Source organism: Blennius ocellaris, assembly GCF_963422515.1.
Source record: "Blennius ocellaris genome assembly, chromosome: 10".
In the NCBI taxonomy this organism is placed as follows: domain Eukaryota; kingdom Metazoa; phylum Chordata; class Actinopteri; order Blenniiformes; family Blenniidae; genus Blennius; species Blennius ocellaris.
The window spans coordinates 3,106,019-3,133,090 of record NC_137659.1 but is presented as its reverse complement, the minus strand read 5'-3'; positions in this window follow the sequence as shown (position 1 = coordinate 3,133,090).

Sequence of the window (27,072 nt, the reverse complement as noted above, 5' to 3'; positions counted from 1 at the left end):
CATTAGACGCAGGTGAAGTGGCTGACGGATGATATCTCCCTCCGCCTCCAATCCCTCACATGCAGCTCGCTCTGACCGGATGAGGCCTTGTAGAACTTCTCAAAGTCACCAGTTTGAGCTAAGTGCTACAGCGGCTCTCCTTGACACGGTGACAGCGACGCATCCCCCCCCCCCCCCCCCCCAACCCCCCAATCCTGACGAAGACGCTTGAAGTTGTCGCTCAATGATATGCTTCGGTTTTACATTTCAAACACATTTAAGAGGGTGGGATATCAAAGCGAGGCGTCGTCTCCACGCGAAAGCACATCTCTGGACTCGCTTCGCGTTCCGTATCGCCCTTTCCCGTCCCTTTTTATTTGGCTTTTTAAAACGTGATCCGATAAGAGAGATTGCGTAGCAACGGGAGAAGCTGGGAGGACACCTATTCCTGGGGTGTTTGCGGGAAAAGATGAATCTCGCCGCTCATTTGGCGATCGAACATTGAAATCAGGCGAACGCCACCCGCCGTCGTCTCCGGTCATGGGCATCAAAGAAAGATTTACGCGCGAGCGATGAAACGCTTCGGAGTGACTTTTAAGTACACTCCAGCAAGTTGACAGAAGGATGCTCTCACGTTGGTCATACAGGAGGTACTTCAACATCCCCCGACAAGCTCACGCTTTGATTCTCAGGGCAGTCCCATTTAAAACACTGAATTATTCAGCCTCTTGTCGGAAAGGTGTATTAAATATGGGGGGAACAAAGTGTTGCGACGTTGAAGGCATACTTGGCGAGAGTGTAGTGGAAAATACTGGTGGTAGAACCATTTGCTCAATGAAATTCATTTCATTTTAAAGTGCAATAAAACAGCAAGCATCTCGAGCTGGAGGATGCATTTCCAGTTCAGTTTTGCGTCATACACAAATAGCCGTGTCAAAAAAAACGCAAAAACACCAACTGCCTCATATACTCCACAAGTTTGGGCTCAAGAGGGCCTCATGTGTATATATATATATACACACGCATATTCGCATGAGGTATAAATTGTGGCTTTGTAATGAAAATTGAGCTCTATAGAAGCATCTGCACTTATTGAAAACCTGGCTGTGGTTTTTCCATGTTTTGGTTCGTTTCGCCATCTCTCTCCCACACACATCCACCAGTACTGCCCATTTCAACAAACCCAGGGTCCATTGATACAAGCTCTAAATATTCTTAAGCTCCTGTTGCTTACCATGATTATGGGAGCTCTACCCACGCACCCATCCATTTATCTTCTATTCCGTTTTATCCGATCCAGGGTCAAGGAGCACCGGGGAGAATCTTAGCTTCCAGTGGGCAACAAGAGGTACACCCTGGACGGATCCATCCTTCCACCTATCCATCTACTTTACCACTTGAATCTTGTTCAGGGTTGCTGGAGCCAATCCCAAATGATTATGAGCGAGGGCAGATTTCTGTAAGACTGCCTTGAAATGTTGTATCTGACAGTATAGAAATAAAATTGAATTTGAATCAGATATATATATCCAGTGTTCAGCCAGTGCCAACAGTGCGATATATTGTTTGTTTGCCGTCATGCTTCAACTTTTTACAGCCTGTTGTACATATACATATCACCTTTATCTTTCCTTTAATTTGTCTTATTTCCTTAATTTTTTCCTTTTCAGTCCTTTTTATTGTATTGTTCTTTTTTTTTTACTACACCTGCACTTTGCAATACAAGCATTGTGTTTTAATTTTGTAATACTTGTGTCGTAACAAAAGCATTCTATTCAATCTACAGCTATATACTACAAGGGTTACTACTCCAATGTAATTGGGTGAATAATCTTTGCCGTGCTTCGAGTATCTGGCACACAGTGCTGCTGAATGATTGCCTCAATAATAAAATCCTTGAATGCCAAGCCCAGAAGATAAAGACTATTAATGATCTACCAAACAAAAGAGGGCTAATTTAATCGCCGGTTGTAATCAAGTGATATTTGTATGCTAAATTTGTGTGATTGTGCAAGCACATCTATAAATATTTCCTCTCCCGGCTCTTGTGTAAGCCTTCCTTGTTTTGACATGTGGTTGTGTAACGGCGGCGGGATGACAAACGAGCATCCAGCTACATTATTAACACGAGGCACAACATGAAAGCATCCTCAACTCCGGCATTAGAGGTTTATTCCGCGTGTATCATTGTTTCCATTAATTAGTTGTCAAACTACTAAGCAGTACGCACGTAATCCGCCTTGGCACTTTTTCAATATTAAACGAACTTGAATTAATAATATTTTGAGAATCGACGTCTCCTCGTTACAGGTAGAACTTATTGAGTTCTTTACTGTGGAACCTCACGCTCAGTGTTGTGAGGCGACAACAGTCAGTTCACGTGCCGTTTCTGCTGTTGGCAGATACTTAAAAAATTTAATGTTTGGAATTTTTTTTTTTTTTTATTTTGTCATCAAAAACCTTTTATTCTTCACACAGTACATCAGGTGCATAACCGGGCGCAGCGATTCGAGATTAACATCTTTGATTATCGGTAAACAAGAGCAACGAGAACAGGAAGCGCGCCGCGTTGCAGCAAATCATCTGTGACAGTCAAGGTTTTATTGGCCGTCTCCAGGAACAAAATTTACTTGCAACGCATCAACCTTTTTTTTTTTACTTTGCCGTTTTGCTGCGCCATAAGCGAGTTTACAGCTCGTTCTGGGTTTTGATTCGAGTGTGGCCCAGAAAAACAGGGAAAGAAGTGCTTTCTCCTTCTGTGCGACTGAAACGCCAGCTCAGGGAGAAAAAAAGAAGCCACACTTTAGTGGGGGGGGGGGGGGGGGGGGGGGGAATCAATACCGGCTCTGACCAAAGTAAAATGGATGACGCGGCTGACCCGCTGGACTTGTTGGAACAAAAAGTCATCAGGCCATTATCAGATCATCCGTGCACGACGCCCACAGCAGCAGGAGGAAAACAAGGGCAGCTTGCTGTGGACATGGAAGCTGCACTTCCTCAAGAGCACCGAACTCAAGGCGGTTCGCAGTAGCAGCACTAAATCTACAGAACACAAAAGATTAAACTGTATATTAGACCTGCTGGGATTATTTTTGAATGAGGCTCCGGCAAATTGATTAAATTTAGTAACATCCCTACTTATCTTTTGACAATCATAGAAAATGTGGATTAATAATTGTGAATAAATAGTATGTTTCTTTTCATGAGTGCGCTAACTACCAACCAAATTCATCAGAAATGCAAAACCGCCACATTTTGCATTTTTTATTTTATGTTTTTAGGGATGCATGGATGCAAACTGCAAGCAGCAACTTGCCGATACAGAGTAATGATACGAGTACTTATTAACAGCCACTAAGTCGAGTTCATACTCTACTACGCATTGCCTTCTGTGTTGACGCAACACGAAACGGCCAAATTCACACCATCAGTGTGACGTGACCCATTTTTAACGAATTGCTCTTATGTGGTACATGTCAGATCTGCGTTTGGAGAGCGTAAGTGGGAAATAGACGGATGTATTCACGCAGGATGAGATCGTATACAGGCCTAATTCATACGTGGCATTGCGACTGCCATGAAAACAGGCCGATAGAAAAGCATTGTTGGCAAAATGCTAACGTCATCAAATCTGTGACTATTTAAGCTTATTTTGTGACAGAAATCATGAACAGGAGTAAAATCCAGCACAGTGGTCAAATCATTGCATTATTATTATAGCTGTGGGACGCTGGTGACGGTGGGTTCGAGTTCATGTTAGTAAAGTCCGAATTTGAAGTTCCAATGTGAAGTCTCAGTAATCCATTCACAGTATGACCTGCTGGTGCTACAATATGTGTAAGAAGCAATTGTGGCCCTTTTCCTCCGTCTCGTCACAGCACTCCCGGCAATGTTTGGCAAACTTCTCAGGCACAATGGCACGAAAAATATGTTGTCATGTATTTTTAGGCTTCGCGTTTGATTCAGAAGTTGTCGAAAGTTTGTAAAAACTTACTATGCGCAGTATAGTACTCATGCGGAGTGTCATCGGAAGAATCAGATATGGGTTAGTCACTTGACAAAACACGATGTATGGTAAAAAAACAAATCTCATAGGTAGAAAATCTGATCTGGGCAGTGTAAATGTAGTTTTACAGTCTACAGTGTGCACAGTACAGTCTGTAGATAGACACACACACACACACACACACACACACACACACACTCCAGCTTGCTTTTAATGAGCTTATCAGTCACAGTCTTTAACAATGACAGTAATATCAAAGAGAACCATGTAAATATTAAAAAAAGTAATGTCAAAAGTTGTAGTTGTGTCCCTTTGCTGCTTGTTAGGAGAACTTTCTGTCATTTTACATTTAATGTACTGCTTTGCTCCTGGCCCGAATAATTATGCCTTAATTGATTTGACTTAGCAACTTCGTGTAGCTTTTATCAAACATCCTTGGTGTATTGATCAGGTGAAAATGTACAATTGCCTTGCAGTGGCTTGAGAGAGGAATCACTCAGGGGAAACTGTCCTATAATTAAGAACCTGCCCAAAACCATTAAACTGCTCAGTAGCTCAAGCCTCTTTACTTTGGAGTGCAGAGCCTCCGATAGTCCATTACTTTGATCTACAGGTCACGGAGGAACAAAACTCAATGCGGAGGCTTACACGGTGTTATGAGCTATATCAAGTTCGGCTCGGCGTCGGCTGGAAATCCATGACTTTCCCGCAGCACTACATCAGCTGTAATTTCTCGATGCGATGGAGTGAGGAGATAAAGAAAAAAAAAAGAGGTATAAGACTGTCACAGTGCATCAGCTGGGTAATACAGGCCAGCAGCTTGATGGCGACAGAATAAATGAGTGGAGAAGCCAAGACACTCTATTAAAGACTGCGTTTTCACACATTAGAATTGCAGTGAGGTATTTGCTGATGGCATGCCACACTTCAACCATATTGGCAGAGCTCCCCTCACCATGTAAAAAACATTTTTTTTATCCCCAACTTTGATCAGACAGTAAACTTTAGAGTAGAGAGTGACTGTGCCAAGAGCTGCAGGACTTCAGTTTCAACGAGTCAAACACCAGCTAATTGCTACTGCGGGGAGGTGAAGCTTCATAATATAACATGCAGCTGTTTTTCCCCAGTTAGAATGAGGTGCACCTTTTATGGCTTAATCAAGTTTGGGCGAACGATGTGGACAACTGGTCGACTGATTGGATGTCCAGATGATTAAAAGTCTAACCTCTCATCACCCACGGTTTGAAAATACTGCCTTTGAAAAATGGAGCAATGTCGAATGGAACTGGCGTTTGTCGGAATGGGTATCGAGGAAACAAACAATATCGCATCTCTGCAAGAAAATGGCTTAAACTAGAGAAATCTGCAAGAATGCAACCAAACCAACACTATTCAATTACCAAATGCCCGGACAAACATTCTCAGCTCCATAGAGAAGCATTAGAGCTGTTTTCTGGGCTATTTAACACATTTATGAAGCCACAATTGTCATAACGTCTGCCCGGGGTCTTAAATAAAAGTATTGGTTTGTAAACAAGAGAGCGAAATATCTCCACAGTGGGCAAGTCAATCACCACAACTCCCGACTGGAGATCATCGCACAAGAAACCGTTGCAGGAAGATGAGAAAAGAGGCCCAGCCTTGGAAACCGTCGGCACAAAACATTCACCGGGAGAACAAAGAAAAACCTTGTGGCTGCCTAAACTAATCAACAAACTAACTTTGCAGGTAGCGGCCAAAAATACAGACATATTTTCTGAATAAACGGACCCACACTTGTATAAAGAAACCTGTCAAAAGTAAATGCATTCATACAAGTTTTCCAAAAGCACAGCTTCTGAAAAGCAACGTCTTAAAGAATAAAGTGACTTTCTGAGGAAGGTTTTGAGATAAAGTGATGAAAATTCACTCCATCAAAAAAAAAAAAAAAACAACCCCCTGTGACCATTTCTCCCTAAGATCTGTTACATTACTGTAAATGTTCTGACCAAGTTATTGTCTAGAGCAAAATTGCAGGAATGGATAATAAAAACTGAAATGTAGAAGGGGCTTAAATAGTTTCTTATAATCAAACATCGAGCAATATAATCTTTTTTTAATTTACTTTAGTTTTTCTAATCAGCTTTTTCATCATAACTTGGAACAATACTGTATGATATTACTAAACTTGGCAAACCAAAGTGGCAGCAAAACAACATGTAGGTTAGTTTTCCGCGACACGATATCCATGTAATTCAGTTTCATTAATATAGCCCCACTTAAAATGCAGTTATACTGACAGAGCTTACCGTTCAATAAAGCATATAGGGGGAAAATAGCAATTCCAATATTGCTGCACTGTCAACCTTTTTACCTTAACATCTATGTCTCCAAGTACAGTATATCGATCTATTCCTATTTTCTACGTTTGTATTTTGCGTTTGTATTTTACAGCATCTACTCTCAGCAGTCTATATCGTAAACGAGTCTTTTTATACGAACTGCAATATTGACTCTGCTGCTGGCTGCAGTAATTTCAATATCTAAACTTCTTCCCCAAGTCGACGACGAAGCATCAACTGGTTTCAATTTGGGTGTGTGCAGATTTGTTGTACTAACTCCAGCATGGTGCATCTTGCAAACGCGCTTCCAGCTGCCTTCTACAGTAACTCTAAACATCAGTTTAGTATTGGGGAGCTGCAAGCTAATCAGTACGTCCACCGAGCCTGTGTGCATATTGGTATCCATGCAAACAACTTAATTATTCCCATTTACTCTTTAACCAAATTGTGACGCATCGTTTTTATTTGTCATTTACACAAATTATTTTGTTCTATTCTTTTTAACAAAGTCTGGTCTGTGATAACTAATTTTGTCATGTATACATCTGTATCTTGTGCAATAGATTTATCAAAATTATATTTATTCAAAATTTTTACCGTCCTTTTTGTACAATCATATTCACTATTTTGTATTATTTACAAGTTTTTGTTTGGTTTTTTTAAAGACCACAATGGAAATAAGTCTGTCATGACTTTTTACGTCATCATCAGGTTTTTTTTACATATAATAATGGTCAACATATATTTGCACGTTTTTTTTTGTATGTAAATGTGGGAATACCAGATCAATTAAAATCAAATCGGATCTCGTACAAGAAATGTTGGGATCTTTCAGTGTGTCGCTATTTTACACTCCCACTAAAAACTGATCAGAAAAACACATTTTAAAATAACGCAATAACATTTAGCTAGCGAGTGATGAATTACCATATTTTTGGGGAATACTCCCAACTGAACTTCATTTGTTTGTTTTCGTGGTCATGCAATTTATGTTAAGAGGCATTGAAGTCATCATAACAGAGAACAGTACAGATTGTCACCACTAGATGTCTCTGTAGGGCCACAGAAAGTTGATAATTTACCACAGAAAATCCTCGACTACTGTATTCGACTGACAGAGCAAGAATTTAAAGTAAAGATCCTAATATGGGCATCAGAAAACGGAAGGAGAGGAGCAGCAAGAGTGTCTGAGAAACTTATGAGGGACTCGATAAATTAAACTGCTTCCATGATGAAAAAAATAAAGCCGATATATGTTTTCATCTTTTCCTTTTCCTGACGCACTTCCAGACAGATTCAACTTCCAATCAGGTGCAAATCATAGTCCAGAAAATACGACATTCCAATCTGCCGAGGCGAACAGAGTGGCGATGAAAAGATGGAGAGACGTCTCTCTTCTGTTCACACTTGCTCCGCTGCTCTCGGCTCCTGAGTAAACTCGGTTGATTTAATTCAGAGGAGACGGACGCTGATAGGAATCTCCTCCTTTGCTGTTCCTGGTGACAGAACAGGCGCGTCGACTGGAGAGACTTTCGGCAGTGTCCTCGGCTTTCATCTGAGCAAACTTCTCCAAACGTATCAGTCATATCTGGGTCAGCCCTCGCCTTATTAATGCTACGGTAACGGGGTTAAGCAGCCGAGGAGTGCACGGGCGACTGGAGGAAGGTATAAAAAAAAAACAACAAACAAACAAACATCCACCCACTTCTAATTAGCACAGTAAAAGTTAAAGCGAGCGCGAGGAAGAGTTGTAATCTGGCACGAGACGAGAAAACTGCTCGCTCGACATCTGTGAGTTAGAAACGGTTTGGATTTCGCAAAAAAAAAACTTTCCAAGCAGACAAACTTGAAGCATAAAGCGTAGTTCCTCCATAACGTTACCGTTCTGCTCGCAGCGGCTTCTCTCAAAGCCAAACTTTCAGAAATACGACTCCTCAGTTTCGCTCCCTCCAGTGGCCCGGACGGCGCCTCTGCCAATCTCAGCCGGGAGGTACGTTTACTGCAATCTGCCAGATTTAAAGACCCGTGGTAAACTCGTGTTCAACAGTTAGATCACACACCAACCAGCCATAATATTATGACCACTGCTCTACTGCTGCGTCGAGCCCCCCCCCCCCCTTTTTTTACTGCCAGAACGGTAATGAGTCATCGAGGTGTAGACTCCACGAGGCCTCTGAGGTTTGCTATTGTATCTGGAACCGAATAAAGTGCAGCCAGATTTGAGCAAGATGAGCCACTTTCTCTCTCAATGAACAAATAATATGGATCTAAAATAATTACAGAAATATCAGAATAATCATACAGAAGCACAAAACAACATGATGATACCTTGGAGGGTTTGTTGAGGGATTTAACGCTTTAGCATTGATACGAATCTTTCTTAAACCAGCCCCTTAAAACTAGACTCAGACTTTAAACTAGACACTTTGACTCTTTAAAGGCAGGCAGGGTATTCCTCAAACTGCCCCCGGTTGCATCAAGAGTCTTTAAATTGATCCTCAAAGGCTTCAAAACAAGATCGAACTCAAACCAAACCCAGACTCTCTTAAATAAATGTCCATACAGTCATCTTCTCTGTCACGTCATCCTGTTGAATTCTTGAATCAGACCTGGACTGTGTGAAGTTAAATCTGCTCAATCTGCACGATAACATTGCAAGCGAGGGCTAATCCTTTTTGCGTTTTTGACATTAGAAAAGTTTGGTGTTTAGATGGCAGCGTTTTGAAAATGATGTCCATTTACACAGAAACGGCAGAAACACTGAAAACAGTGTAGTTTTTTTTGGGGGGGGGCACTAGTGGGTGCTGTTGTTTGTTATTGTATTGAAACAACACACATGTACAGAGAACAGCTGGTGTGTAACACATGCAACAGTTGCAGTAGTTTCCCCCATTCCCACATAGATCGAGTCGTCGGGTTGTCATTGGCTCCATGCATCGTCCGAACCGGAACACACCGGAAAGTTTTTCAGTTGAAAATGTTCAGCCACTAGGACACATGAACCAGAGCAACTGGGGACTGCAGAGGATCCGATTTTAACAGAATTACAAGCATGAAATGAAAGATGATCTTGATTTGCTGTGAAAGAAATCCCAGATGACCCTTCAACTGTCAGCAGTCATTACAAAATGAGACAACACAGAAAAGAGAAGTAATACATTGGGAGCCAATTGTGAGACCTCTTTTTCAACTTCTGTCAGTTTTTTTTAATCCATAGTTCAAGTGAAAATGGAGCGCAGGCTTCTTTGGATTTTATCGTCAAATCAAAAGACTGGTTTTAGAAAGCATTTAGAAACGAAAAAAAAGAAAAAAAAAAAGTTCTGCGAACTCCACCGAGAGCAAATTTGTGCCAAACTTCCATAAGTGATAACAGTAATAACCAAAGAGCACTCAGGGACTCCTCTGTACATGCTCAAGGCTGCACAATGAGGAACAAAATGTATTCTCACAATAAGAGAAATACAAAAATTACCACTGAAATCCCTTAATAGGTTTTTAAAGTATCTGGCCAACAAACAGGCAGACAAAGGAAAGGAGCTGAAAACACTGTGGCCTTGGTGGGAGTACGAAGAGGAAGGTACGGGCAGAATGGAGGCAGAACGAGTCTCCGCAGATGCAAACTGACGCACAGTGCCAAGAGGCCGTCAGCCATGATTGATTGGTATAATTTAGCCTAATGCTGTTTTCAAGGGAGGAGATCCCTGCTCTGTGTAAGTAAGCTTGAGTGGTGTAGTTTACGCTGACCTGCTTTCTGATTAACCCCTTGATTCCAGTGTTTTCACAGCAAGTCTACGGTGACGGAGAATAATCAGATGTTCGCCAAGACGGTGTTTAAAAACCCCGCAGCTGGCCGTTCCCACCGCATGTTGACGAGACCGATGTAATTCCTACTTTCAAACACGAACACGGTGCCGCTGACAGCTGTGTTCTGAATTCAAACCCAGAGCAGAGGAAAAAAAAAACAGAGAAACTAACCGAAAATGATTCAAATCGACTGTAAATGATAGAAACAGATGGAGAGAAGACGGATGAAATCCATGATGATCAAGAAATATCACGAGCACGCGAAGGCCCCAAAGTTTTCAAAGGAAAATTTTAAACTTTTGTTGCATTTTGGGCGTCTGTTTGTGCCCTTAAAAAAAAAAACGCAACTTTTTGAAAACACCTCCCAAAATGGAGCTTTTCAGAGCCACTTTAAAAGTGTAAAACTTTAAAATTTAAAACACTAACTCAATCAACCAAATAAAACCTACTATTATTGTCAGAAACTAACTGAAATTGATGGGAAAAAGAAAAACCCATAAGCCAACAGATGCTCACAAACACAAACAAACAAAAAATAAAAAACAAGTAGATGGTTAAAATAAAAGTAAGACATACCAACTCCTATCATAAGAAAAGTCTTTGTAAGTTGATTTGGTCGTCTCCTTTGTAAAAATCTGCAAGTACATGAACTCTTCTTGGGGTATCTATTTTGAAAAAGATAAAACGAGCTACCAGATATTTTTCATTGGGAGTCATTTTCCAAGATGGCCGCCATTGATGTGATTGCACATTTGGTCACAACACTTATCACAAAAATAATAAAAAAAGGGAATTATTTTTATGGTATTATTACAATGCCCAGAGTATCACCACACGAAATAAGAACTAGTAGTAAAACAAGTATCCATTAAAAAAAAAAAAGCCCACTGCAGATTGCTTGCAGAGATTTCCGCACACATTTTGTGTATGAAACACATTTAATGTGTTTGGAAAATTGGTTTTCTACTTTTGCCACAGTCGGAATGAGCTGGAGTGATTTGTCTGTCTAAGTACCATCTTAATTCTGCAGCAGCACTCTGAAAAGCCTCCTGTACTGCAGCACCATTATCATATCTGATTTCACTGGTCTTAACATGCAGGTACAATAAGCGGTAAATGATGCAGTGTTAGTTCCTCCCCGCTGAGAGGTATGCCTCTGACACTGCGGTGGATCTGCAAAAGCCCCTTGCGAGCTAATTACGTTACATTTCAGGGCAAATTTATCTGAATCAATCAGAGCAAAACAAAAGCATCCAATTTCTGTTCCCGTGCAACCCCACCTCCCTTCATCCTCTTCCCGAATTAAATAAAAAGCAAACTAGCTGCTATTCTTTCAGTCTTATTGGCAAAAAATAAAGATGTCCAGAGTAATCCTCTTTCATCCCCCGTCTACTAAACAGACAAAATGTAGCTCTGAAATGACAGAAAACTGCTTTATTCCATTTTTTTTTTCAGAGCGATGGGAGCCTGAATTTTCGAGAAACCCTCGATGTTGATAGAAGACGCCTGAGGAAATGTAGCGTTGTCATTCAAAAGGTGAGGAACAATGTTCTCTCTCCAGATCCCAGCTGTCACTTCCTGCGACAGCGCCACCACTTTGCATGTTTCCCCCCCCCCCCCCCCCCCCCCCCTCACCACAATTTTTGTTTTTTTTGTAGTAAGACTTTAATCAGCGCTATTTTCACTGACAGTTTGACACCATGCGACGCTTTGGTTTGTTTACACTCAAACACTCCGACATTCAAGCCTCGTGTTTGTGTTTCCAAGAGCAAAATGGCCTCCATGAAAATCTGCACAGGTGAAGCGACGCGGCAAATTCTTCGAGGTTCCATTTGAACGAGTCAAATCAAGCCGTCAGCTTTGAGTAGTGGCACGATTTAAAATAACACGGCAACGAGAAACTGGCAAGTGACCGACTGGCGTTAAAACATACTAGGCAATATCATCGGTGACCACTAGATGTCACTGTAAGACCACGGAAAGCTGCTACAATACCACAGAAACCCCCCCCCATTATTGTCATATTACACTCATAGAGCAAGAAAAATGTCTCCCAAGAGAAATATATTCTACAACAGAATTTAAAGTAAAAATAAAACGATTAAATGGCCCATTTGAAATGGTTACCGTGATGAAGAAAAGCCTCTTCTACTCCTTTAAATTAACAGTTAATTCAATTCATTACGCTCTCTCTGTGTTCGACTCACAGAGTGACCGGTGCCTTTGTGACCATGTCACTATACTCCTGTTGAATGGAGCACGTCAACAAACCTGAGCTAACCGAGGGTTTCTGACAAACTCATTCCATTTTAACCAAAAGCAGTAAAAAATTATTTATTTTAGGTGTATTCACTCGAGGAGTTTGTCATGTAACCAGAGCTACAGCAATATGAAAATTTCTACTGGAAGTAATATTCATATGAGTCTACATTGAAACTGCTGAGTTATTATGCCACTTTGGAAAACATGAATGCCTTGAAAAGTTATTTATTAAAATATATTAAGTGATGATTTCACAGTAACACATGAGGCTGAATACTATTTGGTGAGAATTTTGGGGGGGGGGGGTGATTCTTTAAAAATTTAAGCCACAAACATTCATTTTGTGGCTTCATTTTCATTTCCTCCCCCCCAATACATGGCGTTCATCCCTTAAATGTCAAAAATCTTAGATTGACCTTCCATATTCTTACATTTAAAGTCGGTGAATGACTCCCATGTAAGGGGTTAGTTGGTACTAACACAAACATGTAACATCTAAATTGAGAACACACTTCTCTGTCTGGATGGGCTGCCTTCACGTTAGATTGGGTAATTTGTCATAATTGCTGCCGTGATAATAACAAGATCCCAGGAGGCTTTTTAACATAATTTCATATGCATATTTTAGCCTACATATGCTGCTCATCCATCTTCTCGTTTTATCCCTCCAGAGTGTCCGCTGCATTTAAATAAAGACGCCGAAGCGGTGTTGCTTATTAAATGACTGCTGCACGTGTGGAAAAAGGCCATTTCATTGACGGAGGTGTGCTGGAAAATGTAGAATATTTGAAGAAATACAACCAAAATGTTGTTTTTGTTTAGTTCTTCAAGCCTTGATCTACCTTTTTTTTTTTTTACATCTATGAAGCTCCATGATAAAACTTGTGCAGAGTTCAGTGGCATCTTGTGATAAAGCGATAAATGGGTGACTCATTCAGGCCGGGGGTCGGCAACCTGTGGCTCTTCAGTACTTTGGTAGCTGCTCCGTGAAGCTTTCACAAGATTTATTTGTAAAAGGACATAACATTTAGCTAAAAGGGGCTCGAGAAAAGGCACAATAACTAAAACAAATTGCTAAATCCACAAGAAATAAGAAAAACCACTATAAAGCATGTATACAACTGTATAAATGGGAAATAAATGGAAAACACCAATAAAAAATAGCAAAATTGTTAAAATAGCTAAAATGTTAAATGACCATGACTATTGTTATAATTTGATTTCTGTTATTTTGCATAATTGGATATATGCAAGTATGTAAATGTGAATTGTGCTTTTTTTTGTGTGTTATGTGTTTCGGTTTTTCCTGGATTTGGCCTTTTGGTCACATTTTTCCTTCAAATTAAATAAACATTTTATCACTTTTTTCATGTTCATATTTTTCCTTAAAATAAAACATTCTACTACCAAAAATACAGTTAAAATGTGATAATTGTCTCAAAAATGGGTGAAACTGCTAAAATCCAGTCCAAAACAGCTGAAAATGTAGTAAAACGTTTAACATGCTAAATCATAATTGAAAGTTCATAAATACGGGATAAGATAGTTTTTGTAAGCTTCTCAAAACTATACATATGAAACATAAGTTGTGTTAGCCTAATTTAAAGGCTTGGTGTGTTTGGAGGCGTCACTTAACACTACTTTTGATCTGGAGGCTTCGGTTAAATAGGATTTAAAATGTCTTCTTTGGTCATAAAGACAGTAGAACTCTGGTTTAGGAGAACCTGGACGGGTCTTCCTAAACCATCTCCAGAACCAGAGTTTGTTTATAAATAAAAGACCCTGTATGAAGATGAGTAGTGTCCAATTCTGGAGGCTTTTATGTGTAAAAGTGGTTTTTATAAAGGAATGGTGGTTGATGGTGGGTCAGGGGGTTTTGACCTCCAGTGTGCGGGTTTGAATCCCACATGCAGCAGGAAAGGCTCTAAATGCAACTCGAAGACCGAGAGTTGAATTTTACAATCTGCACTTTTTCCAAGCCCCTAAAACGCAGCGCCGGAGGGGTTTTCCACACTGCATAAGTGAAAGAACAGGGAAAACCACAATTTTAAAAGTATGCAGCAAGCTTGCAATGTGTGTATGCGTGTGCGCACACGCGCGCACACACGCACAGCACAAGGGAGGGAAAGAGTCTGTCTGACGGTGATTCTGTCATCTTGAGCGCAGCGGGTGATGACGTTAGCAGCCCCGCTAGCCGTGTGGACGTTCGCGGTCTTTGTTCTGTTTATTCCGTCTGACAGTTCGGTAAAAAGCTTCAGCTCCTCTGGGTCCAAATCAGTCGCTCCTGATCGCCGAACACCAGATCTGACGCCATTCAATCAACGTCGTCGGTGCGTCTCTTAAATTGCATTGAATGTTTTGACAAATTACAGCTTTGCAAAACTCTTTTGATCTCCGTGTGCTCAGTGATTGCCGCTGTTAAAACGTCACTGGAACACAAAAGGAGTCAAACAGCAAAAGTTGAATCGAGTGTCAGAATAGCAGCAGAACATACTTTTGTATTTTAGTGATCTTGGTGGAAAAGGGGCTATTTGAGTGCCTGGAGCTCCTCCTGAAAGCAGTTTTTAAGATGCAGTCATATTCTAGTGTGGTCATTGGGGGGCGTACCGACTGCTCTGCAGCCTCCACAAGTTTGAGCTCGAGAGGCTTCCGTAGTCCAGTTGAGGTTTGCGCTCCTGCCATCTGTTTGTTTTGATTAAAGACGGGATTAATGGATGTTTGAAGGGAGCCGGATCTTCAGGAGAATTCCCTTTCAGAGAACCGGATCCAGAGCCGTTGAAAAGACTTGTGTTACATTCATTTATTCATTAGGAGAAGTCAAGCAGGAGAAAACCACCCCCCTCCCTTTTTTATCCTTTTTTTTTTTTTTTTTAATCAAGGGGGGAAAAAGTCACTTGTAGCAGAGATACAATATGGATCAGAATATATACTCTATTGATGGAAATTATTGTGAAATTTTGAATATAATTTAATTTGGCATTCCATATAGTGCTGCCATATCCTCATGAGATCACCATTTTGAATTTTCCCTCATCCAAACAATATTACGGAACTAAAAATAAAACAACCTGTAAAAGTGCACTCAAATGCTGCGACGTTTTCTTCGACTCATTTTAAGTTTGTTTTCTCCCCCGTCATTAATATTGCCTCATCCTCTGAGTTAGCTACGTGTAACAACACAAGCATAGCATCTCCAGTTTTTATTTTTAAATTTTAATTGATTTACATAGTGGAACTTGTTTTTTCTTCCAAGACTTGTCCATTCGTCTTAATTAAAGTTTTGTTTTTAAGAAATAAGTCATCGGGAACTTCTCTAATCAGGACTCAGTGTTAAAACAAGTTACAATCGCTTTTTTTTTGCTTTAAAATCATTGTTTAAGAACAAAACATGGAAAGAAATTACCATTCTGGAATAAAGAAAAGTATCTTTTTGGTATTTTTTTTTTTTTTAAAGATAATTCAACACCATGAATTTTAACCTTAAATGCAAATGGCAGTGAGAATGAACTGAATTAAATAGATAACTATTGCATAAATATTAGCCGCTTGCTGCCCAAGACTGTTAAATGTATTCATTGCATAAAACTGAACGAGAAGAATCAACAGTAAACATGTAAGCAACAAGCCGCACAGAATAAACAGGACTGTGCATTTAAAAAAAAAGGACAAACCATTAGTGGCAATGCCAAAAAAATAAATAAGTAGATAAATGAAAAGAAAAAAAAAAAAAAAAAAGAAGAAGCAGCTTGCAACACTTCAGCAATTCAACATCAAGGACAACTAATGTTCCCAAACCTGCAGCAGAACCCCCCGAGGTTGTAAATTAATCAAAAAGAATATGACCCGCCGTTGAAATTCGGTATGTTTTGTGTGGATCTGCATCATTTTAACCACAACATCCGTGTTTAGAATTTAATCCGTCAGTTACGGTAAATAAAATATTACACATCCACATTTTTTTTTTTTTTTACACTCACCTTAACTTTTTTCCTCTGGCCTTGGGCTCCAGGGTAGTTGAGCTCCGTCATCAGCTGGTTCGTCAATCCAAAGGTTGCTGGTTCAACTCCCAACTTGCTCTGCCATTGGATAAGACAATAACACACGAATTTACAGTTAGTGTAGCAACCAGTGTCCTTATAACGGTCAAAATACTGAAATAGTTTAATAAAATCTTTGAACCAATAACACACACATATATACACACATTAAATAATTACATCATTGTTGATACAACTTTTTTATAATTCTTTGTAAATGCAACAATGGCAAATTCATTAAAAAAAACAATGTTCTTTGCAGGTTTTTTCATCCGAAATACAAATGGAAGATGATACAGTCATCCACTGAGGCTACACAGAACTCATAATTATGTTTGTAGATGTTTTTCTTTTACTATTCTATTACATTGTTGGCAAGTAATCACATTATTGGCTTTATTACAGTCCTAATTACCAAAATGATTGCGTCTTTGGCAGGTATAATGTTATTGGTTCTTATTGCATTATTGGTTGCTGGAGATGTGCTGGCACCTTGGAAACGGTGTGCATGAATATCAATAAGTTCATAAATTCAATTTACCGTTTCCTCTAAGCACTAATAAGCAGACGGTTAGAAATCCGAGTGTTATGTTTGATGCCAACATCATTTTTTTTTAAGTGTTTTTTGATGTACAAATCGAGAATGTCGTTTTGAAGTAGATACTTTCAATTCGGGATAATAAAAAGTGTTCTTTGTTGTACGATGAGTTGATTTGAGCAAGATCCTTTAACGCAAGCCGATCAAAGCCAAAGCGCATATATGTATGTGTATACACGCACGCACACACGCCCGCACCCACGCACACAAAGAAAGAAAAACCTGTTTGTTTACTCAAAGTCTGAATCTCAAGTGCAGAAATCCTGCGAGGAGACGAAAAAAAAAAAAACCCAAAACAGCATGAACATAGGTGGTATGTTGCTTAACCGCACCATACTTCATATTTCTGAGCGACCACACAATATTTGTTCTTCCCGGATGATGTGTGGAGAACAAGCTGGGCTGAGAGTAGGGAATGACTCCAGTCTGTTCAGACAGAGAGCAAATATCTCTCTTCTGGTGGAGTAGGTATAGATCTTTAGGCTCGCCGAGGGCTGGATGCTGCTGCTGCTGCTGGGATCATTACTGGCACCAGGCACTATGAGCACATCACTGAAGCCCCCATGAAATCAGATTTTTTTTTTCTCCCCCAATCCATTTGGATTTTCTTTGATATTCAACCAATTTTCTTCTTTAAAAAAAAATCAACTACAGGCAGGCGTCTTTACTGACATGACTGACAGATATAGTATTAGTCGATGAGCTCCCGAGTCCTACCTTTTAAAATTTATGTTTTTACAGGGTACTTTATCTGCACAACTGCAACATGTGGAGGAAAAACAATGGTTTCAATTGGTTTGTGGCTGTTTGATCCTTCAGTGCCGGCTCTTCCTCTTGTTGTGAAGGAGAATTCTGCCGTTGGATTGTTCACCCACTAATAGGGAGCGTGAGCTGGGTATAATAGCTCCTCGTGAGACAGGTTAGTTTTGTCCTACAGTGTTGCTGCAATCCTAATTTTATCAGCTTAAAATGTCAAAAATATCTGCTAATTCGTGATCCCATCAACATTATGAATGCATAGTCCTACATTTCTCTTATCACGACATCTCGCTGGTTCTTTCTGAGAATTTCTTTTAATGGTTTATACTTTAGTAATAGTAGAATTATATACTTGACTAAAGCACTTTTCTAGTTTGGAATTTTTCATTCCGATACATAACTGAATAAACAGAAAAAAATAAAAAAAAAAGGTGGAAAAAGTTTTGTGCTAAAACAATCTTTTCCATACGAGGCGGTGGGAGTCAGAGACTCCTTTTTGTTTTTTTTTCCCTTCCTTTTTTTGAGAAAGTTTACAGCGGCAGCCGACTCCACGACCTCTGGGCATTCACCTTCATGTTACCACACTGGGTTCGGTGGTTTTGTCGGCTCGGAGGGCGCTCGGGGCCTGCGGCGTCCCAGGCAGCAGTCCTGGCGCATGCATCGGCTGAGGAAGAGGACGAAGAGGCGGGGCGGGCGCCGGCCAGGGAGCACATCGCTTTTGGGCACAGCCGTCCATCTCGGGTTAACTTGGCGGGATGTTATTCATTTGTGCGCTCAGGTTGCTGGGCTCAGCTTGTTCCCACTGCTGCTGCAGCGGCAGGCGAAGAAACAAGGGCTTCAGGTGCGTCTGAAACACCTTTTCAATCCTCCTGCAATAAAGGCGGGATGAAATTGAATGAAAACACCTCCACGTTTTCCCCTTTCGATCTAAATGTGAATTTTTCTAATCATCCTTGACAATTAGATTTTCCTCTTTTTGTCTTCCTATAAAATTAATTTTAACTCTGCACTTGTGGGCGTGTCCTAATTCCATCACCAATAAAAAGCCTTGGGGCGATAAATTAACAATACAAAAGCTGCAGTGCAAATACATTTGTAAACAGTTGAAGACTAATGTTTCTTTTATTTATCTGCTTTTAGTTTGGTTTTAAACTGCAACGTGTCCTGGAGTTGATTAGAAACAACACTAAGTGTAATGTGTATTGACATGTTTAGTGTTATTAGTAAGCAAAGGTCAACAAGCAACAAATTGAGTGCAAAAACTGACATTTGTTTTTTTAAATATTCAATATCACGACAGTTTCAGAACTACTAGCTTGTACTGATATTGATGTAACCTCTAGTAGAATGATCAATATGGCTAATTGTTATGACTTGCCCTCAGTTTATAGATACATCAAATCAAATACTTTTGAACAAAATATGCAAATTGATTCAACTTAAACATGCAAAAACCAGCTTTATCTATAATAACATACAGGATTTCAATATTCGGTTTGAAAATATTGGTCAAAAACAAATAGGCTGCTTGTAATAAAGTGCAAAAATACAACTTCCACCAAGTTTAATTGATCCCTCAATTGCAAAATACAAATAAAACGCTGTAGCTATTACACACACAGCCCAAATCCAACTGGTAAATAACGATTTAAAAAAAGGTTGTTTATCTCTGATTCTATTGTGCTGCGCTCCTAACACACACAATAACTGTAAAGGCTACTAAAATAAAATGTTTTAAAAAGTAAAGATCCTACAAGTTTTACAGGTAGAAAACCATCAAGCTGTTTCCAGGACGTGGCATGAAAAAACAAGAGAAAAGAATCTCCATGAGAGGCGTCTCTGAAGCTCGGTAGAAAGCGTGGAGGTAGAAAAGAGCAGAGCTGAGCTGGAGCAATCTGAAGTGCAGCTTTGAGTCAGTATCAAACAGCAAACAAGCAGGATTCCGTGGCTGAAGGCCAACGAGGAGGCCACTACTCAAACACAGGTGCACAAATAAAAGACTAATGGCTGGAAGAAACAGAGGGTTTCTTCGGATGAGAGACGGATGATATATTCCACCTACATGCAGCAAAACACGATGCCGCTTCTTTCAATCTACTCCTCATAAAAGAAGTGGAGGGAAAATCGGAGAACTGCAAGGGACGACATTTTGCCACGAGTCAGAAAGGTTCAGAATCCCGCTGCGCCGGGCCAAGGACGAAGAGTAGCAGTCTTTGTATTTTCATTTCACTTAGACGGTCATCAGACTCAAAACAAGTGAAGTTTTACAGGAGAGGAAGCCGAAGCAATACGTCAAGTGCAAAGACTTCCATAGTCAACGCTCAGATTGTGAGAGATATCGGAGTGCGTCACACTATTTTACCTGACATGTGTGACATCCTGGTCGGTTCTGGATCTCAGTGTAAAACCTGATCATCTTAAAGAAATAGAGCGACACAAACGACAAGAAAGATCTGGGCATGTTTGTTTGTACGTTTGACCCCCTGTACTCAGTGTGTAGGAGTGATCTGTCCAGGTACATTTGCATACATCGCGTTATTAAGCACTATAAATAATGCATCATTATGCCACGGTGCAGAAAATCCCCTCTGCTTTTTAAGTGCCACTCTTGAGTTTTCAGGCGAGGTCTGCGTCGACCGCCAGGGCCACCGACATATGGAACGATGCCAAACAAAGGGCAGACATATTTTATCGTGCGGAGGGGTCCTGATCCACTTTTAATAGTGCGTCATTGACATAATATAAGGCTGGAAACGTGGTCTTTAGCCCGGAGCTAATGATGTCACGAGGCGGTGAATGCAGGCGTTCTGATAGCGGGAGTCTACCGGCCATAAATCCTGATGTTTATCCTGCGCCGACAGCCCACTTTGCTCAATTAAAAACCAAAGTCTTCACCCGCTGGGCCAGAAAACGCGTGAAAATAGAGGCAACGCCGGACAGAGTGCGGGAGCCGTTGTTTTGGGAGCGTTTAATGCAGACGGGCAGGTTGAACACACACGTCCACAGTCCCGCTGTTACTTTGACACTTTGCTAACGCGGAGGTTAATGAGTGTCCGACAACCCTGTCCACTCCCTTTTCCCCGCTGCTCCGTCCTCACGCAGAGAACCCCCCTCTCACGGCGTTGGCTGACAGACATGTGCAGCAGAGGGAAGGAAACAACAGTGCATTTCACTCGCAGCAGATGAAAGTTACATCATACGACACCTGCTCTTAGCACAGAAATCAAATAGGCTGTCTGCGGCGTGCAGGCATCAAAGACACAAATACCTGCATCTCTTTAATCCTACCGCGCGGTAACAGGGAGTAGCGAGCACATAAAGGTAGTAATTGACAGCAGATACTGAGATTCCATACAGAAGAGGCTGAAAGTTGAGTTTGAAAAGATTCAACATCACATTATAAACATGGCTGTCAATGGAAATTACAAACAGTTCAGGAAACTTGCGCTTGGAGAATTCATTCTTTGTTGCAACGACACTTCTACTGTATATAAATTGTATACTGTTGTTGTTTCCCTTTTATATGCTTATGAAATGGATACAAGGAACATACACTTGTGGGACGAGCAGCAGAGTTGACAGTCGGGGTTGAAGCACATTGATAATGAGCCAAATCTGCTCCAACAGCTTATTGTACAAATTCACTTTTAAGAATTACTACTCAGACAATTTTCATAGACGATCCTTAAAGTTACTAGTTTCTGCTTTTAAATTAGTGGAGCTACTTAAGTAGCCAACGATGATCTATTTAGGACCCGTTCATGCAACAGCATTTCACGTGAAAACGCTTTTGTGATTTAGTTTCTTTGAGAAAGGTTTTGTGTTTTATGATGTCATCAATGTCATCTGCACGTGCAAAAGAACTATTTACATAGTTGGCGGCGCACGACTGGTATAGCAGCGCTACGAAAAGTTTAGTCTATTCAACCATTCCCATGGAGACAGAGTTGGAGCGTTTTTCGAGAAGTTATGTTTTCCTCGTTTCCATGGAAACGGCATTAGCGCATGCGTTCTCCTCCGTTTCCATGGAGAAGGAATTGCAGCACATTCAAAAAGTTGTGATTTCCCCCATATCTATGGAGATGAAGTTAGAGCATTTTCAAAAAGTCGCCCCCCCCTCCCTCCATTTCCACTGAGATAGAGATGAAGTGTTTTTCAAAAAGTAGAATTTCCCTCCCAGAGCATTATCAAAAAGCTCAAATACATCATCAAAAAGGGTGTCTGAGCGCCGTTGGTTACCGCATTTGCGCCCTGCTCATTTATGACACCTCTAGATAATATCAACAGCGTGATGGTGAGGAGAAGCATGCATGCCAAACGCTGTCAAGCAGTGACGGGATATAAATATCAGGATTAAGAACTTAAAGTGGATCACGTGAGGTTTTTGGCTTCAGTTTGGGTTTTAATGGGAGTAGTGTCGACGGATGCGAGCCCGACAGTGCAGCACCCACCTCCACCTTGTTAGACGCGCCGTCTCTCGACATAAATCATCACATTCTGTGTATTTCTCTGCAAACAATATCTCTTATTAGCACGTCGGCAGATAAAGGAGACGCCCTCGGTTCTGGAGTATGTGCTGTGGGCTGTTGTTTTTTTTTTCCCTTTACTTTGACTGCTCATACATCTTATTTGCAGTCATCGCACTGAGATAAACCACATGTGATTGTTAGTGCAGAGGACGCGGGGGGGTGGGGGGGGGGGGCAGCAATGAAGACGAGGAGGCTCCGCCAGCACGTAGAGCATCTAATCAACACATTCACAGTTGTGAACCTGAGATTAAAAAAAAAGAATTAAAAAAAACCAACAACAAAAAAAACCTAAGTGAGGCCAAGCAAAGCACCGCATGTGTTCAGGAGTATTTATTCAGCCTCTCGGCGATTACTTCAGCGGCGTTGGCTTCATTACATGTACCCACAAACTCTTTCACAACCACGTGAAGGTAAGGGCAACCCAAAACTGACATTCCTTCGAGTTCGAGTGTATAAAGACAACAGAAGGCGAGACAACCGATTACAAATTCTGCAAAGAATAACTGGAAGGTCATTCTTTTCACGTCATGGCGACAGTACGGAGAGCAAAGAAGCACAGATAACATTGTTCGCCAAACTCTAGCTCTTCTGTGGAGCTGCCCAAACACCAAAATCTTTTCTTGGAATTGCTGGTAAAACCTCACAGGAATTAGGAAATGTAGGGGAAATTCTGTAAAACTGTGGGTTCTGTGAATTGTTACATCACAACATATACATAAGAATTACAAACAACACATTAGTATCACTAATAATGTTAAAATATCTTACTTATTTTCAAGATTGCAATGATATTTTACCCAGTTATTCTGGAAAGATTCCTGTGTATATATTTCATCAGTGTGGCTTTTGTTCTTCAATGTTCCATCTCAACTTATTTATTGATTTGACAAGCCTTTAACCTCATACACTGGACAGTTATTGCCACATTCCAGTTAAATGGTATAAAATCATGTTTTTGAGTTCAGAATATGTCACTTAACCTCAACAATTGATTGCAGAGAAGAGAATTCTTTACAGATGGGTCAACAGCAGAGGTGGTCAATTTGATGTCTCAAGAAGATGTAATAACAGGTCATTATATTTAAGCCCCGTCTGCTTCCATGTCGCTTCCCACTGCTGCTCCAGTAATCGCCCTAAGAAGTGCCTAATGAGCATTTCCTTTTTTCAAGATTATTATGATTAGAAAACTATATAAATGTTTAGCACTTCAGTGCGTCATTCATAAACACTGACGCAGGAATACTGCCACCAACTTCAGATCAACCAAGTAATTCTAAACACACACATACACACACACACACATATATATATATATACACATATACATACATATATATATATACATACATATATATATGTATGTATATACATATATACATACATACAGACATACATATATACACATACATACATACATATATACATATATACATACATACATATATATACACATATATACACACACATATATATATATATATACATATGTTTACATACACAAGCAAATCCTATAGTTATGTGAAGTCTTAACATTATAGCTTGTTCTCCTGATATCGTGGTTGGTTGATTGGTTGGTTGGTTGATCAGTTGGTCAGTTGGTTAGTTGGTTAGGGACCCTTTGATCTCTGACTTGCCAGAACATGACATTACAGTAGTGGTGGACACACCCAATTTCGCCAACATAGCAAAACATGAGGTCGTTTATTATCTGTTCCAGAAAGATTCTTATCCGGGTTTACTTTGACGAGTGTGAATGGAAAACCTTTCAAAGCCCTGATGTGATCCAACCCCAATAAAACCGTCACGGACCCCCAGGTTGGGACCCCCGTGAATCAGTTTGCGCTTGAACCAAGAAACGAGAGATCTTGTGAACATTCCTACCGCAGGCCACCTTTTTGTCACAACCTTAGCCAGAGAATACAAATAAGACGTGTTTCAAAACACAGTTTTCCCAGTTAAACAGTTGTGGAAAAGGATGATTGTGTCGAAGGACTGAAGGTTTTTATGCCTTCCCAGTCTGACAAGCACATAAAATCTCAAGATGAGCCGTTAGAAAAACGGGCGTATATTAGAAGGAGTGATGTTGGCCGCGGCGACAGTATCCGGACTCATCGGGTGATTTGTTGTTGCGCCGGCGTTGGCTGGACATGGCGGGGAGGAGCAGCGCGAGAACGCCGCGACCGTCAATACATCACGGCGACGGCGCTCCGGCTACACTCCGGCTAACAAGGATACATTTATTCGTTTGTGGAAATGCGGAAGCCTCGTTATTCCCGCTTCCAAACCGGCTCCATTTGTAAATGAAGAGGAAGACGCGCCGGGGCCCGTTCTCCGGGTCGATGATTTCACGGTTGTTGACGAATCAATACCGCTGACATCTAATTTTTCATTTGGCCTCATACGTCCTGTCAGCGCCACTCTGACGGGTGACGCTGGCTCGCCGGGAAGATTTATTCCCTTAATGGAGATTCGAGAGCAGAATTGGGACGTAAATCTTCAAACAAATTAAAAAGGAAAAAAAAGAGAAAAAAAAACAGTCTGAGTTAAAAAATACGATAGGCCGTTTCACCGACAGCGTCAAATTATATTATGCTCAAACGGCTGATTTTTCTTTAAAGCACAGCAGTGCCACATGTTTCTATCTTTTAAACGCACCACTGTTAACCCTTTATGGTACACTCATAGGAATGTGTACATTTCAAACATGACAATCACATTATACACATTAAAAATGGCGTTACCTTTCTAACCTGCATTTGTGGGATGAGCAGAGTGTGTAGGTTGAAAATGTCAATAGATCTTGTTTTAGGTTTCTTTTTCCAGCACAATATCAGTTGAAGCTACAATTCTTTCATCATAATATGAGCTGTGATGAATTAAACGCTGAAGCATGTGACGCTTATTCAGATTTTTTACAGTTGAACAACTGCTTTCTCTCACTTTGGACCCAATTTTCACCAGTTTAGTTTTCCTTCATTTCGCTCACATGCAGTTCCTACCCTTTCAAAAGAAGAGCACTTTGTTGTCTCATTTTCTAACTTTTGTTGATTTCTTTCTGCTCGTCACAGAGCATAAATGCACAGCGCATTAAAGCAAACTGTATCACAGTTCGATATGCATATTTTGGTTTGTGATATCACGATGACAAATCTGTAGTATTGGACCGTCAGCCTGAAGTACCGTGAGATTACTTTTTAACTATGATGTTTGTACACGAACTAACTTTACTTTCACTCTCATTGAGATTGAAAACATCCAAGCAGGCAGGATGTTCTATATCTAATTGAGAAATGAATCTTGGACTTTAACGCATCACACAAGCAACTTTTCAAACTAAATATAGCCCAACAACTGAGGACACAGGTTGGGGGGGAAAAAAAGCAACGTCCACTTGTCTCACCGTTCTGACTGTACAGCAAATAGAGAATTTACCTGCATGCCAATTAATTCATTTCATGAAGCAACTTTCATGTTAAAGTCACATCTCCGTGTCTAAACGTAGCAATACAATTAAGTCCCCCGGTGTGGAAAAGTGGCTGCATTTTTTTTTTATTCCGCCCATCACATGAGAATAATATGAACTCATAAATAATATTGCAGTTTTCAGACGTGACGATACAATACGAGGTCTATGCTATTTATTTACTCAGAAGCTTACAATGCAACTGTTATCTGGGACATGATTGGAGGTGCAGTGATGATATTTCATTTACCCGAAGAGAAAAGCCGGGTTGGACATGATGAAAGTCTGTCCATCTACATTTTCACAAGCATCAATTGGGCAATTTCTCAACAATTGAAGTTAGGATTACGAAAATAAGATTAAAACAAGATGTGCATTTTCCAAAAGGAGTGAGAAATATATAACCTGTTTACTGTCTCCATTATTCTGGTTGACAAAAAGACACAAGGATCTTAAGAGTCAATTTCCACCAACATATAATAATAATTAATGTCTTCCCCTTCGTGTTATGATAATTAGCCTTCAGAAACGCATAATCCGTTCAAATATTAGTAAAAACGATTCTGAATGTGACGAGCTGCAGTTATCTGTGTTTTCAGGTCATAAGTGAAAGGTTTCATTTATTGAGCTGAAAGGTTTGTCCTTTATCTCCTTTCTTTGTTTGGAGCAAATATTAAGAGTAAAAGTGGGAGGGACCATCAGCACGAGCAAAACGTCGTCTTTATCATTCCCAGGATTTACTTCTCAAAACGCTGCAAATTATTCCGTTTAACTTTAAAACATGGTGGGTGGGGAAAAAAGATCTCTGCGGTTTTCTGAAACCCTGAGTGGAAACTCTGATTTCACCACGCAGTGATTCACTTCTGCGGTCTGCCATTGTGCCAAACAGGAAGCTACCTTCGAAGGGTTAATCCGCATTAATCAGAGGCGGTGAAAAGAAAAATGTGTCCCCAGTTATAAAATAACCTCCGTCCAACATTTACAATGAATCAATCAATGCAAACAAATTATTTTTGATATGACTGATGAGCCGCCCGTTACATCCAGACAGATGTTTTCACTCCGCCGGCAGGATTAATCGTAATCAGAGACACGGGTGCGGCCCATGAAGGACACTGGTAGGAGAAGCCTGTTCAACATGTCACTATTCGCACCAGAAATCTAATTAGCCATTATAAGATAACACAGATTTTTTTTTTCACCCCCCCCTACTTTGCATGCGGGGAGATGTCACATTGTCCTTTCTGACTATAAATTGCGAATACAAATTAAATTAACATCATAATATTGCAAGGACAATTTACAGCATCCGAT